The sequence below is a fragment of the Hyla sarda genome, chromosome 1 (assembly GCF_029499605.1).
Source record: "Hyla sarda isolate aHylSar1 chromosome 1, aHylSar1.hap1, whole genome shotgun sequence".
Lineage (NCBI taxonomy): Eukaryota > Metazoa > Chordata > Amphibia > Anura > Hylidae > Hyla > Hyla sarda.
Genome location: NC_079189.1, coordinates 397,490,011 through 397,510,322, shown reverse-complemented (window position 1 = coordinate 397,510,322; position 20,312 = coordinate 397,490,011). Strand labels below are relative to the sequence as shown.

At 42.3% G+C, this 20,312-nt stretch overlaps 1 protein-coding gene across 7 annotated transcripts in view; it reads left to right on the top strand.

Annotated features, from left to right (window-relative positions):
* ACIN1 (apoptotic chromatin condensation inducer 1) overlaps positions 1–20,312 on the top strand; it is an 85,258-nt gene that overhangs the window by 47,996 nt on the left and 16,950 nt on the right. The window lies entirely within an intron of this gene.

The window sequence follows — 20,312 nt, the reverse complement described above, 5'->3', positions numbered from 1 at the left end:
TGCCCCAGATAAAACCACACAAAGCATAACACAATAAAGCATTGTAATAAATCCCTCTCTGCAGCAGTAGTTTTAACTGCAGTATCATAGTATTATCACACAGTAAGATACTAGACCAAAAAAAAGGGTAAAACTCCTCTGGCCCCTTTGCGGCCACTGAAAGTAGCTGTACCATTGACTTTAATTGAAGTTGCATAAACGATGTAGCCCCCACAAGGTACTGGGGTTATCTTATTTGTGCAGCTTGGGAGTTACACAAATTGTGTAAGCAGCTTCAACAGGCTGCAGGGAATTTGAAAGCCGAAATTGGGACATGGGAAATATGCCTTTAAAAGCATTGAATGCATTCTAGTCACCTATAGGAATTGATTGTTGAAGTCATATGCCATGTAAGTACACGGGTCTTGAGAATACAAGTGAATGAGTTCTGCTAAGGTTAAATGTAGTAGCAACCTGCATCCAGACTCTCCATTTACCCTCTTTCATGGGGAGTGAGGGCTGGGTGCTGGTGCACATGGTGACATTTTATTTTTAGGTTGAATTTACAGGTAAATAATCCGCTTCGGGTCACCCATATCTGAAATTCTGATTGCGCATTATGTTGCTACCTATTGACTTCAGTGGGTGACAATATAATAATCTTCTGAATATTGCAGTGCAGAATTTCAGCTGTGAGTAACCTGCCGCAGATTACGTGTGAACACACCCTTAAGGTAGACTCACACGTGCCTTATTTTGCTGCATATTTGCTGCTGTATATTTTCCTACCCATTAAAGTCAATGTAGCAAAATCAGCTGCAGAAAATATGCAGCAACATACGGAACTTGTGACCCTACCCTTAGAAATCATTTAAGGGCTCATTCACCATGTCATTGGGCACTGTTCTGATTAGTGTCCGTTCAATGCCAAATAACAAAACGATACAGACCCTTTGTTCAATGTGTCCCAACAGGTCCTGTTGACTTTTTCCTTGGATCAACTTTTGTCCTTTAAAGAAGATGTCTAGTGCTAAGAAATGTATCCCCTATCCCCAGAACGCTGTGTCTCCGCCTCTCCTATAGACATGAATGGAGGGGGCGTGTTTGTACCAGCTGACCTGCTGTGGGCGAAACGAACGTCACACACAGCAGCTCAGTTGGGGCCCCATACGGGGTCAGCGGTCAGACCCACTGTGATCATGCATTTAACCCTTATCCACAAGATACATTTCTGAGCACTGGTCATCTTCTTTAAATCTGTTGAGCTATCTACCTTACATGTTATAAAGGGGATGTTAGCAAAGGTTATAATGTATATTTTATAGATGGATGTTATAGAGAGAGTATTGTGGAAAGAATGTATCTTTATAACAGTGATTTCTTATATTTTCAGTTCTCCATACTTGCTGCCTCTATCAATCGTTTTCCTCCTCTGCTGCTCTGTCTGCCAGTTGACAGGAGAGTGAAGGAGGCTGACAGACACAGTGCAGCACCAGAGGTTTAAAAAAAAACATTAATAGTGGTTATCATAATTGGTGGTCACTATAAAGATTTCTGGATGTGTGGTAATCACATGTCCAGAGACACACTGCTGACAAGTCTTAAGGCTGTATATGTGCGAGGGGCGTGAGTTTTCCATGCACACCCCCCACCCCCGGGCGGGGCATACAGGAAGCATGCAAGAGGCGTGAGTATATAATGCCGCCTGCGCCATCCAGGCGGAGCATACATCACGCATACACTACTGCCATGTCCAGTGTTTGAATCACCCGCTGTTCCTACAGTTGCTGCAGCGGGGCTCTCTAGCTGCTGACTGGCTTGGCAGGAGATTCATATTAACATCCATGTAGAGTTTATGGAGCGGCTCCGAGGGTTGCAGCGGCATGAGGTCTGGTGGGTCTTGAAGAGCAGTAGTGATCAGGTGAGGTTGAGCCTTGCTGTCCGTCAGCTCTGCCTGCGGCACTGCAGGATTCAGGAGTCGGGTGCACATGCGAGGGGAGTAGTCTCCCAGGTTTCTTGATGTTACCCTTTCTGCTGCGCTCATTGCAGGTGGCGTGGCTTCAGCATCTTGTGCAGCTCCGCCCGCTGCCTCATGGCAGTATGCTGGCCGCTTGTGCATATATAGTCTTAATTTATAGTGCACATGAGCATATAGTTTATAGTGCATACAGTGCTCACAGTTAGTGTCATATTCTGGTCAATGGGTCACAGTATTTACTTACTGTACATAGGGTCATAGTATCACAGTGCTTACGGACAGTGGTTTATATAATTTATTCGGTCATAAGGTTATACAGTATACAATTATATTGCCCACAGTGCTGTTTCTCATGGTGTTTATGCAGTGCAAACAGTCACAATATTTGATTTGCAGTATTGTCATTGTTCATATGCAGTTCACACCATGCAGTTCATTACAGTCATTATTTTTTTGTATACAGTGTACACGGACAGTGCAGTGCAGTTTACAGCAGTTATGCATTGCATTCACACCATGCACTCATCATAGCACATACCATGCATTTTTACCGTGCCTCAATTCATAGCATTGTACCTGGAATTAAACTGCTCTCATTCATAGCATGTATACTGTGTGTTCATACTGGGCATTCACTCAGCATTTATACCGTGCATTCTTTCATAGCATTACATCGTGCATTTCACTCATAGCATTTATGCCATACACAATTCATAGCATTATACATTGCTTGCATACCGGGCATTTACTCTGTGCATTAAACTCCTAGCACTATACATTGCATTTTACCGTGAATTCACTCATAGCTTTATGGAGTGCACTTAATCCGTGCTTAGCTTTTATTCCAAACATAATTTATAGCACGTTACTTGTATTCATACCATGCATTCATTCGTAGCATTCAGACCGTGCATTTACACTTAGCATTCATATCATACATGTTCATAGCATTATACATTGTATCCATACTGGGCATTCATTCATACTGTACACTTACACCATGCATTCATTTCAGGGCATTTATACTGGGCATTTACTCATAGCATTTATACCTTGCATTCTTTCATAGCATATTGTGCATTCCTGCAGCCAATATGCCACACACAAGTTATTATAGTATTTTATTTTTTATGTTAGCATCTGTATCTTGACATTTTACACACAGCCACAACCTTTAAACCTTTTTGTCCAAGGGCATGCACTAGTTATTGTTGCTGACACGTCTCTTGCATAATAACATCACGACACATAAGCGGTTGTTACCCGTAATACCTGCCATGTCTGCAGGGGGATACACTGCGTAGTTGTTGTTACTGACACGTCTTCAGAGCAACAACGTCATGACACATAGGTGGTTGTATACCCGTCATACCTGCCACGTCTGTAGGGTAATGCACTGCATAAGTGGTTTTTACTGATATGTCTTCGGAGTAACAACGTCAGGACACATAGGTGGTTGTATACCTTTCATACCTGCCACATCTGCAGGGGGATGCACTGCATAGCTGTTGTTACGGACACGTCTTCAGAGCAACAACATCACGACACATAGATGGTTGTATACCCGTCATACCTGCCTTTTCTGCAGGGGGATGCACTGCCTAGTTATTGTTCTGAAATAGGCTATAAATCAATAGCTTCATAAAAAAAAAAGATGGTTACGCAAAGACCTGTCACGTCTACAGGTGTGATGGTTACTCAAGACCTGTCACATCTACAGGCACGTTGGTTACACAAAGATTTGTCAAGTCTACTGACACGAGGGCTAAGTAAAAACCTGTCATGTTTTCAGGCACGATGGTCACGCAAAGACCTGTCACGTCTACAGGCTCAGTGGTCACGCTAGACCTGTCACACCTACAGGCACAATGGTTGCGCAAAGACATGTCACCTCTACAGGCACGATGGTTATACAAAGACCTGTCAAGTCTACAGGCAAAATGGTTACACAAGGCCTGTCAAATCTACAGGCACGATGGTGACAAAGGGGACCTGTCTCCTGCAGCGGGCCATTACTCTCGAGACCAGTTTGGGTCGGAATGTACAGTTTAGGGCGTGACTGACTGTACAGTCCGGTTAAGTCTCCAGGTAAGGTAATTACATCAGCTTTGTGTTGGTCTACGGGAGTTATGGCACTGCAAGATCGTTCTCACCAAAGGTCTGTCATGTAGTCAGGTCCTTTATCAATTAATTACAGTGCAATTTTGCCTCTTAATAGCAGGGACTGGGGATAGTACTATGTTATGCCTGACAAGCATCTATCGGTTTCCCTCTTGCCGTGATGTCACAGATAAGTTTAATAGGTGTTTATCAGCTAGTAGGTCAGTCTGGTCCTGTTTCAGTGTCAGGTCATTTTCAGAGTGGGTGTGACCACTACAGCTTCTCAGTACCAGGTACCACCTCATGTGGTTGGTAGATGCAACCTTTCTGTCACGCAAGGTAGCGTTAAGTATAGGGTAGGGGATGCTTTATGGGGCCAGTGTGTGGTGTTGGTTATGATAACCATGAACATTGTCACTCATCCTACTAGGTTGATTTTTGCCCTCTATAGGCATACCCTCGGTTGCGGTTAATGGCAAAACTCAAACCGCTTGGTAAGTTAAGGTTATATATAATGTTTGTATGCAACGTTTGCAGCCAGAAGCACGAGAGTGAAGCCCCGAGTACAAGTTTTAAGCCTATAAGGCTGTTTTTGTGTGAGGGGCCTGAGTTTTCCACACCCCCTGCACCTCCAGGCGGGGCGTACAGGAAGCATGCAAGGGATTTGAGTATATAACGTCCCCTGCATCATCCAGTCGGGGCGTACGTGACGCTTTGGGGAACCCTCCCTTATTTCTTATTCATTCATTATAGGGTATGCCCTCTATAGGCATACCCTCAGTCGCGGTTAATGGCAAAACTCAAACCACTTGGTAAGTTAATATTTTTATAAATAGGTTTGTATGCAACGTTTGCAAGCACAAGTGTGAAGCCCCGAGTACAAAGTCAATCTCTGCATCAATAAGGCTATGCAGAGGGCAGCACATACCATATTATGCATATTGTAGATGTCTAGGGGTTAAAACCGGGAGTGGGAAATAACTATGAAAAGAAGTGAAAAATCCTCTTCTCAAAGAAATTTGCCATCTCTCAAAATCTGGTCCGAATAAGGGAGTGGTCTTCTCAAAAAGGTGGTCATTTTGAGAGGTTTCACTGTACATCCATTTTACATTGTCATCACTCCCAGCACTCCAGTGTCTGTGCTGATGGAGGTAAAAAAGACTGCTTCACTATCATTCTTTACTATGTGGGGTTTTAGATTACGGTAGCATTCCTCATATCTGAAATACAGTTTTTGAAGCTATTTACACTCTTAAAGACCTATGTTGACACGAACTACAAAAAACTGCGTATAAAAAGGCATGGCTGAACAGGGGCCAGGTGCATAGGAAGACAATGGTCAGACTGCATTATCTAAACAAGTTACTTAATTTGGGGGGGAAAAGAAAAGTCTTGGCACCCAAGATTGACTTGTGTCTTCTCAACCTCACCAAGCATGTAACTAATTTATATAATATGAAATGTGATCAATCTTTCAACAAAAAATGTTTTTCAACCTATTTATGGCTGTCAGCTTTCTGAGATAAATCAAGCATGAAGTACCGTATTTATTGGGGTATACCACACACCGGCCTATAACACGCACCCTAATTTTTCCAAAGATATTTGGGTAAAAAATTTTTTTTACCCAAATATCCTTGGTGAAATGAGGGTGCGTGTGTGTGCGCATGTGTATACCCTGATAGACTGTTTCTGACCCCGCAGAAGTGCGGCTTTTGCGGGGTCAGAGACTGCCGTCGCTGCCCGCTTCTCTCCTGCTTTTCCTGAGATCTAGAGTCCTGCTGCCGCCGCTTCTCTCCCCCTGGCTATCCAGAGAATGCCGCTGCCCCATTACCTCCCCATCCCCGGTTTTATAATTACCTGTTCCCGGGGTCCACGCTGCTTCTGGCTCTGGAGGCGTCCTTAGCTGTCACTGTGCACCGGGCCACTGACGGTGACGTCGCGTTGAAGAAATCACTTGTCATTGCGCAGCGCAAAGCAACAACACAGGAGACCACCGGAGCCAGAAGCAGCACAGAGCCCGGGAACAGGGGATGGGGGAGGCAATGGGGCAATGGCGGCAGCAGTCTCTGGACCCCAGGATAGGCAGGGGCAGAGAAGCGGGCAGCGACGGCAGGCCTTTGGACCCGCAAAAGCCGCTGCAGTTCATTGATTGATTTAAAGCGCCCACTTTAAATCAATGAACTGCAGCGGCTTATCTGCGTATAACACGCAGATAGACTTTATGCTAAACATTTTTGCCTAAAAGATGTGGGTTATACGCCAATAGATACGATACTTATTAGGCTATGCCCACATCTGTGTTGGAGTCTTCGTTCAGGGCCTCTGTTACAGAATAATATCCAGTAAAACGATGGACACCAGACTCAAACATGACAATTCACCATAAGACCACCGCAGTGGTCCACTAATACCCTAATTTCCCATATATTAAAAGGTAAATCTTTATTAATTTCACACAACAAAAAGGATTAAAAAGTCAGCGCGTCTCTCTTCCCATGTAATATAATGTCATTTGGTGCTGCTCAGACTCAATTATAAGACACTGATTCTGTTAAGCACCTGCAGTGTGCTTGCAGATAGGGAAGGACTAACGCTGTTTTAAAACCAACTCGCGGCCCCCCTCGACATGTTTCACCGTTATACACGGCTTTGTCAAGAGGTTGCTGGGCACTGCAACCTCTTGACAAAGCCGTGTATAACGGTGAAACATGTCGAGGGGGGGGCCGCGAGTTGGTTTTAAAACAGCGTTAGTCCTTCCCTATCTGCAAGCTAGAAATGATGAAAAGCATAGTGGAGATTTAGAAGATTATTTGTTGCAGATAGCAACCAATCACAGCTAGTGTTGCCAAGCCTTTCTTGGGCTCATTGCCAGTCCTATGTTTAGAGGGAAGACCCTGTCCACATGCTCTATTCAGGCATAGGGATCTCCCTTTATGGTGTCCATATGAGCCAGAACAGAGGGCCGCTCTCTGTGGCTTTCATTCTTGTTGGAACTGCTTTAGTGTGGATGGCTGCAGCATTCCCCAGCAATATAAACTGAATGCCCAGGTAGCCACATTATGTGAGTGGCTCTGAGAGTAGTCAGTGCAGACACCCCACTGCCCAACAAGTCACTCACCTTCAAGTTGCAGCTATTCCTTCCTACTGCCCCATACACGTGCTCTGTTCAGCAGGGTGAGAGCTGGACGTTGTTAAAAATATCTTCCTCTAGTTTTAGTGCTTTTGCTGCTGGATGCATGCAGCTGCTTAATGCAGGAAGCAGAACCTTGTCACCAGGGCTGATTATCTAGTTCAGTGTTTCCCATTATTTATTTTTTATTTTTTTTGTGGCCCAAAAAAAGCAAGAAAAAAATGCCTGAAAAAGCGCCACAGCATTTTCCTGTGTTTGCCGTTTTTTTTCTTGCGCTTTTTCTGGTGTTTTTTGCATTTGAGTGGAAATTGCATTTTTGGCCTCATTGGCGTTTTAATATTTTTTTTTTTTTTTTTTGGTACCTCAAACTTGTTGGGTACCAAAAAAGTAGTAATATAAAAAATATAAATTTGGTGAAATGCAAATTTTTTTTTTCAACGACATTTTTTATAAAGTGTGTGTGTGTGTGTGTGTGTGTGTGTGTGTGGTTCACTTTTTTATTTTTTTCTCTATTTTTTTAAAAACATTTTTTAGGTAGCACTACTACTCCCAGTATAGAACAGACTGTTCCATGATGGGATTAGTAGTACCTGTACTAATAGAATGATCACATCGGGTGTCACGACTGACACCCGGGGCGATATGTCTATGTCTATCTATTGCAGAGATGCGAAGCGACTCTATACAGCGCTCGCATCTCTGTACTATACTCCGTCCGGCCAGTGATGTTAATAGAACATCACTCATTCATATTGTCCGCCCAGAGTGGGGATTGGCCGGATAGTTTCAGCTAATCACAGCTCTCAGAGGGAAATATGAATCAGTGATGTTCTATTCAGAACACTGTCCGGAGTAGTGCAGAGATGTGAGCGCAGGAGAAAGCCGCTCCGCGTCTCTGCAATAGATAGGACGATTGCATTGGGTTTCAGGAGTGGTACCCGCTGTGATCTGTTCTTACCTGCAGGTACTATTGCTCCCAACATGGAGCACACTCTGCTCCATGCTGGGAGCTGTAGTACCTGTATTAATAGACAGATCGCAGCAAGTGTAATTTCTGACACATGTTGCGATCTGTCTATTAATGCAGGTACTACAGCTCCCAGCGTGGAGCAGAGTGTGCTCCATGTTGGAAGTAGTAGTACCTGCAGTTAAGGAAAGATCACAGCGGATGTCACTCCTGACACCTGCTGGGATCCTCCGGTACAGTATAATGTATAGATGCAGCCGGCCTTTCTTCTATGGTCCCCTGTACTGACTTATATATACCATATTGATATTTTCCACAGAGAGTTGTGATTGGCTGGAACCATCTGGCTTGTGGGAAATATGAATAGGTGTATATATACGGCAGTGCAGGGGACCATATAAGAGTATCTATAAATTATACTGAAGGATCGCAACAGATCTGGGAGGATCTGTCAATTAGTACAGATACTACTACTCCCATCATGGAACAGTGTGTTACATGCTGGGAGTTGTAGTACTACTTAAAAAAAAAAAAGGAAAAAACAAAAACACAAAAATAAAATAGGCCAATTTTATTTATGCATTTTCGTTTTTTCCTCCTTGGCTTCTAAAAATCATAACTTTTTTATATTTTCATCCACAGACCCATATGAGGGCTTGTTTTTTTGCGTGACCAATTTTACTTTGTAATGACATCACTCATTTTACCATAAAATGTACAGCGCAACAAAAAAAATATTTATGTGGAAAATTGAAAAGAAAACCGCAATTTAGCAAATTTTGGAAGGTTTTGTTTTCACACTGTACACATTACAGTAAAAATGACATGTTTTCTTTATTCTGTGGGTCAATATGATTAAAATGATACCCATGGTATATGCTTTTCTATAATTGTACCGCTTAAAAAAAAAAAAAAATAACTCAAATTATTTTAACAGAATTAGTATGTTTGAAATTGCCCTATTGTGCCCACCTATAACTTTATCATTGTTCCGTATGCGGAGCAATATGAGGGCTAATTTTTTGTGCTGTGATTTGTAGTTATCGGTCCACAAATTTGGACTTTTTATTTTTTAAGTTGACACCGTTCACCATATGGTATAATTAACATTATATTTTGATAGTTCGGACATTTACGCATGCGGCGATACCAAATATGTTTGTTAAAAAAAATATTACGCTTTTTTTTGGGGGGGGGGGGGAGTGACGATTTACATTTTTAATAGGGAGGGGATTTTTCCCTTTTTTATGATTTTTTTTTTTTTTTTGATTTTTTTTTTACACTTTTTATATCCCCATAGGGACTATTTATAGCAATCATTTGATTGCTAATACTGTTCAGTGCTATGCATAGGGAGGGCATAGCACTGATCAGTATTATCGGCGATCTTCTGCTCTCGTCTGCTCCATCTCAGACCAGAGCAGAAGACCCCAGGAGACGGATGGAGGCTGGAATCCCTGATCTGTATTGATTGCGGCATCTGAGGGGTTAATGGCGGACATCAGCGCGATCGCTGATGTGGGCTATTGACGGCGGATCCCTGGCTGCTGCATGGCCGGACTGGTGCTAGTGGTCAATGTAATGGCGTAAATGTACGTCATGGTGCGGGAAGTCCCACTGCATCATGACATACATTTACGTCAGATATTGTTAAGGGGTTAGGTCAAAATGAGCTTGGTCCTTAGGGGGTTAATAATCCTTGATTTTGGAAATGTAAAATAAAAATAAATAAAAAAAATACCTGATTTTTTGGTCATATCACATCTCAGAAACAATTTTAATAAAATGTGATCTAAAAGCCAAAACTACACAAGTAGTACGGTTTGAAGCAACAGTTCATGGTGTAAAAAAAATACTCTATGGTTGGGTTCACACCACGTTTTTTTAATACAGTTCCCGTATCAGGTTTTTGATTAAAAAAAAACGGATTCCTCAAAACCTGACTAAACTGTATCCAAACATGTGTACAAATTTTAATCCGTATACGGTTTAAAAAATGGGGCCAGGTTGCATCTTTTTTTAAGGGGAAGAAAAGTGTAAGTTTTTAACTTTTCACTCTATTTTGAATAAAGTTTAACTTTTTTGATTGAAATTCAAATTAAAAAAAATGTGCAGAGTCAAAAACTGGATGGAACCGTACACACATACGGTTCTGTACGGTTCCCATTGACTCCCATGTTAAAAAAGAAAAAAAGTATACATTTCAATACGGTTTTCACCTGGACCAAAAACCGTGGCAGGCTACGGTTTTGGGTATGGGACAACAAAAACAGACAAAACCGTACAGGATGAAAAAAGGACTCAACCAGATGCATCTTTTGGCATGCAATGCATACAGTTTTCAATACGGTTCCGTACGGTTTTCAAAATGAAAACGTATATGGGAACTGTATTGCAAAAACGTGGTGTGAACCCAGCCTGACACTGTTCCATAGTTGGAAAAAGAGAAAAAAATTATAAAAAGTGATCAAAAAGTCTCATATATGCAAAGGTGGTACTGATAAAAACTACAAGTCACATAACACAAAATGAGCCCTCATACAGCCCCATATATGGAAAAATAAGAAAGCTACAGGGATCAGAAGAGGACAATTTTTAATATACTAATTTTTTTTTTGTTTTTTTTTTCCCTAATTTCCCGCCACAAATATTGTTTGGTTTCACCATACATTTTCTGGTATAATGAAAGGTGTGGTTACAAAAAATAATTGGTTGCGAGAAGAAAAAAAAAAAGCCCTTATGTGGGTCTGTGGATGTCAAAATAAGAGTGATATGCCTCTTAGAAGGGGAAGAAGAAAAAAACCAAGCTCAAAAATGAAAATTGGCTGGGTCCTTAATGGGTTAAATGACCAGTCCTAAGGATTAGCATTATTGGTCTCGCCTCCCCATACATCCCCAACCTGGGCTTACTTATCTAGTTTGCATTATAATACTTCTGTTTGTAAATGTATACATAATCTGAACGCATCTTAATGATTTACAGGATTCTGTTTATAAATAGCACAACCCAGCCCCTGTATACATGAATGTGAATGCATTTCCTTGTTACCCATGGGAATTATATGTTCTAGGTTTTAATTGAAAAAAGTGGGGAAACTGTTTGTCTACACATGGACATTTTTCTTGGTAGTATTATAGCTGTTATAACACTGCAGCAGCCGTATCTTGTGGTGGCACCATAACCGCTTTCAGTATTTCAATTAAAGGGATACTCCGGTGGAAATCAATTTTTTTCAGATCGACTGGTTCCAGAAAGTTATAAAGATTTGTAAATTACTTCTATTAACCCCTTAAGGACGCAGCCCCTTTTCACCTTAAAGAGGTACTCCGGGGAACTAAATCCATAGCCCATTCTTTCCCTCTCACCATCCTATGCATTTGTCTAAATATCATTCATTTGCTATATACAACAGTTTTCCTCTTTCAGCTATCACTTACATGCAGGAAGTGAGAGAAAAATAAATTTTTTAGATCCACATTGTCTCCTCAGTGAGAGCAGCCCCTCCCATCAAGACAACATCACCTGATTTCTGTCTGATTTCTGATTGGGCTAGAGCTCTGGCTGTACAGACACACGTCCCCTCCCTGTGTGAGGAGCTTGTGAGAGAAAAAGCAGTGAAGATTCTTAGTCACAACTGAGCACATAGCTGCTGTTTTCCTTTTGAATATGCTGCCATTCAGAACACAGACAAATTCATAGCAGGAGGCGGCATGAAAGAAAAGACTTGTACAGTGGCCCAGATTTATCAAACTGTGTGAGAGAAAAAGTGTAGAGATTTCCCCATATGCAGCCAATCACAGCTCTGCTTTCACTTTACCTCAGCTTGTTAGCTGGTTGCTGTGGGAAAATCCCTCCACTTTCTCACACAGTTTGATAAATTTCCCCAGTGTCTGTGTGTGTGTGATCTGCAGTGGAAGCCTGCACACAGATAGTGAAAGCAGTTGGCTGGCAGCCATTACACAGAGCTGAATTCTGGGAGTTGTAGTCTATGCTGCAGATAAGGAAAAAAAAGTATTTAGGAGACATCAGGGGCCAAAGGAACTGCCAAAATCACATGAATAACTACAGGGGACACATAACAGGTATTGTGATGGCTTTGGGGCATTTTTATTTTTATTAACTTCCCCGGAGTACCCCTTTAACCCCTTAAGGACGCAGGACGTAAATGTACGTCCTGGTGCGGTGGTACTTAACGCACCAGGACGTACATTTACGTCCTAAGCATAACCGCGGGCATCGGAGCGATGCCCGTGTCATGCGCGGCTGATCCCGGCTGCTGATCGCAGCCAGGGACCCGCCGGCAATGGCCAACGCCCGCGATCTCGAGGGCGTCCGCCGTTAACCCCTCAGGTGCCGGGATCAATACAGATCCCGGCATCTGCGGCAGTGCGCGATTTGAATGAATGATCGGATCGCCCGCAGCGCTGCTGCGGGGATCCGATCATTCTAAACGCCGGACGGAGGTCCCCTCTCCTTCCTCCGTGCGGCTGCCGGCGTCTCCTGCTCTGGTCTGTGATCGAGCAGACCAGAGCAGAAGATGACCGAAAACACTGATCTGTTCTATGTCCTATACATAGAACAGATCAGTATTAGCAATCATGGTATTGCTATGAATAGTCCCCTATGGGGACTATTCAAGTGTAAAAAAAAAAATTTAAAAGTAAAAGTAAAAAAAAAGTGAAAAATCCCCTCCCCCAATCAAAAAGATTATATCGTCAGTTTTTTCCTATTTTACCCCCAAAAAGCGTAAAAAAAATTTTTTATAGACATAATTGGTATCGCCGCGTGCGTAAATGTCCGAACTATTAAAATAAAATGTTAATGATCCCGTACGGTTAACGGCGTGAACAAAATTTTTTTTTAAAAGTCCTAAATTCCTACTTTTTTAATACATTTTATTTAAAAAAAAATTATAAAAAATGTATGTATTAAAAGTTTTTTATATGCAAATGTGGTATCAAAAAAAAGTACAGATCATGGCGCAAAAAATGAGCCCCCATACCGCCGCTTATACGGAAAAATAAAGTTATAGGTCATCAAAATAAAGGGATTATAAACGTACTAATTTGGTTAAAAAGTTTGTGATTTTTTTTAAGCGCAACAATAATATAAAAGTATATAATAATGGGTATCATTTTAATCGTATTGACCCTCAGAATAAAGAACACACGTCATTTTTACCATAAATTGTACGGCGTGAAAACGAAACCTTCCAAAATTAGCAAAATTGCGTTTTTCGTTTTAATTTCCCTACAAAAATAGTGTTTTTTGGTTGCGCCATATATTTTATGATATAATGAGTTATGTCATTACAAAGGACAACTGGTCGTGCAAAAAAAACAAGCCCTCATACTAGTCTGTGGATGAAAATATAAGAGTTATGATTTTTAGAAGGCGAGGAGGAAAAAATGAAAACGTAAAAATTAAATTGTCTGAGTCCTTAACCCCTTAAGGACCGGAGGTTTTTCCGTTTTTGCATTTTCGTTTTTTTGCTCCTTGCCTTTAAAAAATCAAAACTCTTTCAAATTTACACCTAAAAATCCATATGATGGCTTATTTTTTGCGCCACCAATTCTACTTTGTAATGACGTCAGTCATTTTGCCCAAAAATCTATGGTGAAGCGGGAAAAAAAATCATTGTGCGACAAAATTGAAAAAAAAACGCTGTTTTGTAACTTTTGGGGGCTTCCGTTTCTACGTAGTACATTTTTCGGTAAAAATAACACCTGATATGTATTCTGTAGGTCCATACGATTAAAATGATACCCTACTTATATAGGTTTGATTTTGTCGGACTTCTGGAAAAAATCATAACTACATGCAGGAAAATTAATACGTTTAAAATTGTCATCTTCTGACCCCTATAACTTTTTTATTTTTCCGTGTATGGGGCGGTATGAGGGCTAATTTTTTGCGCCGTGATCTGAAGTTTTTAACGGTACCATTTTTGCATTGATAGGACTTATTGATCACTTTTTATTCATTTTTAAATGATATAAAAAGTGACCAAAAATGCACTATTTTGTACTTTGGAATTTTTTTGCGCGCACGCCATTGACCGAGCGGTTTAATTAATGATATATTTTTATAATTCGGACATTTCCGCACGCGGTGATACCACATATGTTTATTTTTATTTACACTGTGTTTTTTTTTTTATTGGAAAAGGGGGGTGATTCAAACTTTTAATAGGGGAGGAGTTAAATGATCTTTATTCACTTTTTTTTTTTCACTTTTTTTTTGCAGTGTTATAGGTCCCATAGGGACCTATAACACTGCACACACTGATCTTCATCATTGATCACTGGTTTCTCATAAGAAACCAGTGATCAACGATTCTGCCGGATGACTGCTCATGCCTGGATCTCAGGCACTTAGCAGTCATTCGGCGATCGGACAGCGAGGAGGCAGGTAGGGGCCCTCCCGCTGTCCTGTCAGCTGTTCGGGATGCCGCGATTAGCCGCGGCTATCCCGAACAGCCCGACTGAGCTAGCCGGCGACTTTCACTTTTAGCTGCGCGGCTCAGCTTTGAGCGCGCGGCTAAAGGGTTAATAGCGCGCGGCGCCGCGATCGGCGCTGCGCGCTATTAGAGGCGGGTCCCGGCTTCACTATGACGCTGGGCCCGCCATGATATGACGCGGGGTTACTGTGTAACCCCGCGTTATATCAGAAGAGCAGGACCAAGGACGTACCGGTACGTCCTTGGTCCTTAAGGGGTTAAGGACTGAGCCCTTTTTCACAATTCTGACCACTATCGCTTTACGAATTAATAGCTCAAATGCTTTTACCGAATATTCTGATTCTGAGATTGTTTTTTCGTGACATATTCTACTTTATTTTGGTGGTAAATTTTCGGCGTTACTTGCATCTTTTTTTGGTGAAAATTTTTTCTAACTTTGAAGCTCTCTACTTGTAAGGAAAATGGATATTCCCAATAAATTTTATTTTTCTTCACAAATACAATATGTCCACTTTATGTTGGCATCATAAAATGGACATATTTCTGCTTTTTGAAAAAATTTGTGGGATTCAAAGTAGAGCAGCAATTTTCAGAAATGTCATGAACATTGAAAAATCTGAAGGGACAGATGTTACAGAACTACAACTCCCAGTATGCCTGGGCAGTCTAGGCATGCTGAGAGTTGTAGTTTGGCAACATCTGGAGGGCTACCGTTTGGGCACCACTGTAACAGTGGTCTCCAAACTGTGACCCTCCAGATGTTGCAAAACTACAACTCCCAGCATGCTCAGACAGCCTTTGGCTGGCTGGATATGCTGGGAGTTGCAGTTTGGCCTTCCTAGTGGTTGCCACAGTAAAGATCACTTTACTTTCACTCCCCTAAGGACGTATGCATACGCCCGGCATCTATAAGAGGTATTTCTAAATCTTAATCCTTCCAGTACTTATCAGTTGCTCTATATTCCAGAGGAAGTACTTTTCTTTTTGAATTTCCTTTTTGTCTGATCAGAGTGCTCTCTGCTGCCACCTCTGTCCCTGTCAGGAACTGTCTAGAGTAAAGGCAAATCCCCATAGTATACCTCTCCTGCTCTGGACAATTCCTGACATAGACAGAGGTGGCAGCAGAGAGCACTGTGGTCAGACAGAAAAGAACAACTCATCTTCTGTAGTATACCATCAGCTGATAAGTACTGTAAGGATTAAGATTTTTTTTTATAGAATATACAAATCTTTATAACTTTCTGCCACCAGTTGATTGGGGGGTGGGGGGGAGAAAAGTTTCCCACTGGAGTGCCCCTTTAAACACCTTGCAAGACCTAGTTAAGACTGCAGCATCTCCAGACGAAACTTCCACTGGAGATCTCTCAGGCGGCACTAGGACTGCGCGGATTGCACTGCTGTCCCCATAGATGGCAGATCTGCTCAGAAATGTATTACCATCTATGGGGACGGCAGTGCAGTCCGCGCAGTCCTCATGCCAGCCACAGGATCTGACTGATATTCTGTCCAGAGATTCTGTAGTGTGAACCTGGGCTGAACATCTTCAAGAGCTGAATTCTTCTCATACTGTAGCAATTTTTAAAGGGGTTATCCAGGAAAAAACTTTTTTATATATATATATATATATATATATATATATATCAACTGGCTCCAGAAAATTAAACAGATTTGTAAATTACTTATTCTATTTAAAAAATCTTAATCCTTTCAGTACTTATGAGCTTCTGAAGTTAAGGTTGTTCTTTTCTGTCTAAGTGCTCTCTGATGACACGTGTCTCGGGAACTGTCCAGTTTAGAAGCAAATTCCCATAGCAAACCTCTTCTAAACTGGGCGTTTCCCGAGACAGGTGTCATCAGAGAGAACATAGACAGAAAAGAACAACCTTAACTTCAGAAGCTCATAAGTACTGAAAGGATTAAGATTTTTTAATAGAAATAATTTACAAATCTGTTTAACTTTCTGGAGCCAGTTGATATATATAAAAAAGTTTTTTCCTGGAATACCCCTTTAAGGATTTCTCACTGTGTTTTGGTCAGCATTTTTAGTCCAAACCAGGAGTGCAACAGATAGAGAACAACTATACAGGTTAAGATGTTTTACCCCTGTCTTTGTTTTTAGACCTACCCCTGGTTTTGACAAAAAATACTGATCAAAATCTATGTAGGAATCCAGCCTTACAGGGAAAAGATGAAAATACAAAAATACAACTGGCTCGGTCCTTAAAGGGGTTATCCAGCCATTCTAGCCGGGGCTCCGTATCCAGTCTCTGAATGTTCTAAGACATGAATGGAGAGCATGTGGCATGACATCACGAGGGGGTGTGGTGTGACGTCACGTCTCCAGTCCCGGAAACAGCGCTTTCTGAGACTGGAGACGTAGCCCTGCATAGAATGTAGGTGCTGCAGGGAGATCACGGGGGCCCCAGCGATTAGACATTTTATCCCCTATCGTTTGAATAGGTGATAAGATGCCTTTGGCTGGATAACCCCTTTAAGACTAAAATGGGCTGTGTCCTTAACCCCTTAAGGACCAAGGACGTACCGGTACGTCCTTGGTCCTGCTCTTCTGATATAACGCGGGGTTACACAGTAACCCCGCGTCATATCATGGCGGGCCCGGCGTCATAGTGAAGCCGGGACCCACCTCTAATAGCGCGCAGCGCCGATCGCGGCGCCGCGCGCTATTAACCCTTTAGCCGTGCGCTCAAATCTGAGCCGCGCGGCTAAAAGTGAAAGTGAAAGTTCCCGGCTAGCTCAGTCGGGCTGTTCGGGATAGCCGCGGCTAATCGCGGCATCCCGAACAGCTGACAGGACAGCGGGAGGGCCCCTACCTGCCTCCTCGCTGTCCGATCGCCGAATGACTGCTAAGTGCCTGAGATCCAGGCATGAGCAGTCATCCGGCAGAATCGTTGATCACTGGTTTCTTATGAGAAACCAGTGATCAACATAGAAGATCAGTGTGTGCAGTGTTATAGGTCCCTATGGGACCTATAACACTGCAAAAAAAAAAGTGAATAAAGATCATTTAACTCCTCCCCTATTAAAAGTTTGAATCACCCCCCTTTTCCAATAAAAAAAAAAACAGTGTAAATAAAAATAAACATATGTGGTATCACCGCGTGCGGAAATGTCCGAATTATAAAAATATATCATTAATTAAACCGCTCGGTCAATGGCGTGCGCGCAAAAAAATTCCAAAGTCCAAAATAGTGCATTTTTGGTCACTTTTTATATCATTTAAAAATGAATAAAAAGTGATCAATAAGTCCTATCAATGCAAAAATGGTACCATTAAAAACTTCAGATCACGGCGCAAAAAATGAGCCCTCATACCGCCCCATACACGGAAAAATAAAAAAGTTATAGGGGTCAGAAGATGACAATTTTAAACGTATTAATTTTCCTGCATGTAGTTATGATTTTTTCCAGAAGTCCGACAAAATCAAACCTATATAAGTAGGGTATCATTTTAATCGTATGGACCTACAGAATAAATATCAGGTGTCATTTTTACCGAAAAATGTACTACGTAGAAACGGAAGCCCCCAAAAGTTACAAAACAGCGTTTTTTTTTTTCAATTTTGTCGCACAATGATTTTTTTTCCCGCTTCACCATAGATTTTTGGGCAAAATGACTGACGTCATTACAAAGTAGAATTGGTGGCGCAAAAAATAAGCCATCATATGGATTTTTAGGTGTAAATTTGAAAGAGTTATGATTTTTTAAAGGCAAGGAGCAAAAAACGAAAATGCAAAAACGGAAAAACCTCTGGTCGGTCCTTAAGGGGTTAAAGGAGTACTCTGGGATAGAAAAATGTATCCCCTTTCCTAAGGATAGAGAATAAGTGTTAGATCGTGGAAGGTCTGACTGATAGGACCCGCCGCGATCTACCATATGAATCTCCTCCCAAATGGGGCGTGTTTACCACCGCACAAAGTGGGGGCCCCCACAACAATTGGAGAGCCGGAGCTTTGCACTCGGGAACCTCTGGCTCTCCCATAGAGATGCATGGAGGGGGGCTTGTCATCCACCAACCACTTTGTGCAGCTCCATTTAGAGGGAGAGCTGGTGCACCGATGGGAGATTGGGGGGGGGGGGGGTGCAATCTGACACTTATGCCCTATGTTTAGGATAGGGGATACATTTTTCTATCCCGGAATACTCCTTTAAGGGGTTGTCCAGAGAAATAAACTGTGTATGGTGTTAAATAGTATAATAAAGCAGCTTACTAATATAATTATTATAGTTATTAGCTATGCTGCACAGATCTCTAAAAGGATCTCCAGGGCAAAAGGGCAGGAGTTGAGTGAAGAAAAAAATACTGCATGTCTGATATTGTTTTCTTTGTTCAAAATAATGGACACCCAGTGGACTCTGTTTAAGTCCCTGCGATTCGTCGGGACCCTGCAGTGTTTATTGTGCAAATGATCAGTTTGGCGCTGAATGGACCTTGAACAGGTTTGAGCACGACTGTAATGGAAATGTAGCCTAATGGTACATTCACACATGCGGGTGACCCTGCAGTGAGCATGATCTTACTGAAACTACTGTGACTGAGAAAGGCTTCCTGCTGTCTTCAAATCTGATGAGCAGTAATATGAGCTCCCCTCTTCACATCAATGTTCTCACCCTGAGCAGACAGGAGGAGGCTCTGAATATTAAGTGATGTCACAGCTACAAGGGAGAGGGCAGAGATGATTTCTGCATTATGGCTAAAACCATTATTAGTAAGCTTTATTATATTTTACACCATACAGAGGTTGTTTCTTTTGCAGTACAACCCCTTTATTATTCACTTTATACTTCTTTGGGCCCATGCACACTTTGGAATGGAATTCCGATGCTGCAGAGTCCCATTGCAGTCAATGGGATTCTGCTGCGCAGTGCAAACTACGGTCTTTTCACCACAAATATGTGCTTGCCAAAGGATTGAATAGGTTAATTATTTCGGCAGAATGTATTGACGGCTATAGGGACTGGCAACATCTTGATAGCCCAAGCCCTAGCGCCAGGCTTGGAATTTCAGCTCAAAGCGGAAATGCTGTAGTATGTGTAGACTCTTTCAATTAGGGGCAGAGCAGAAAATCCACAGCATTGGGTGTGGATTTTCTGCAAATGCCCTAGATTTCCTTACGTGGTTTTTTTTCTCTCTCCTAGAAGTTTCTGAGATTTGTAAGAAACTTGCAGAAATCTATGGGCATTTCTATGACTGGAAAAGATTTTTTGTCATAGAAATTTCTGGCATAAAATCTTCTGCATGAAGCCTACAACACTTTATCCCAGTGTGCCTCCAGCTGTTGCAAAACTACAACTCCCAGCATGCCCGGACAGCCTTCGGCTGTCCGGCCATGCTGGGAGTTGTAGTTCTGCAACAGCTGGAGGCGCCCTGGTTGGGAACCCCTTCTCTATAGCGGATGTTGCCCAGGTTGTTTAGTGTGTAGTCGGGCTGGCTATCCCAGCTTTCTGCTCCTGGTCACCTTGATATAATGGAGGTCCGTGCTGGGGGTGGTCATACATGTATGTAGAGCTAGACCTCGCCATGTGGGGAATGAAGTGTCCTGACAGGTTGCTAAGGGAGACGGGCGGTTGGGGAGGGGGCTGTGGCAGTAGGTGTAACGTGAGCGGCCAGCTGTGGCGAGTTTCTGGCTCCTTCCTTCCTTCCCCCACCCCGGCCCCTGGGAGCCTTCCTCCTC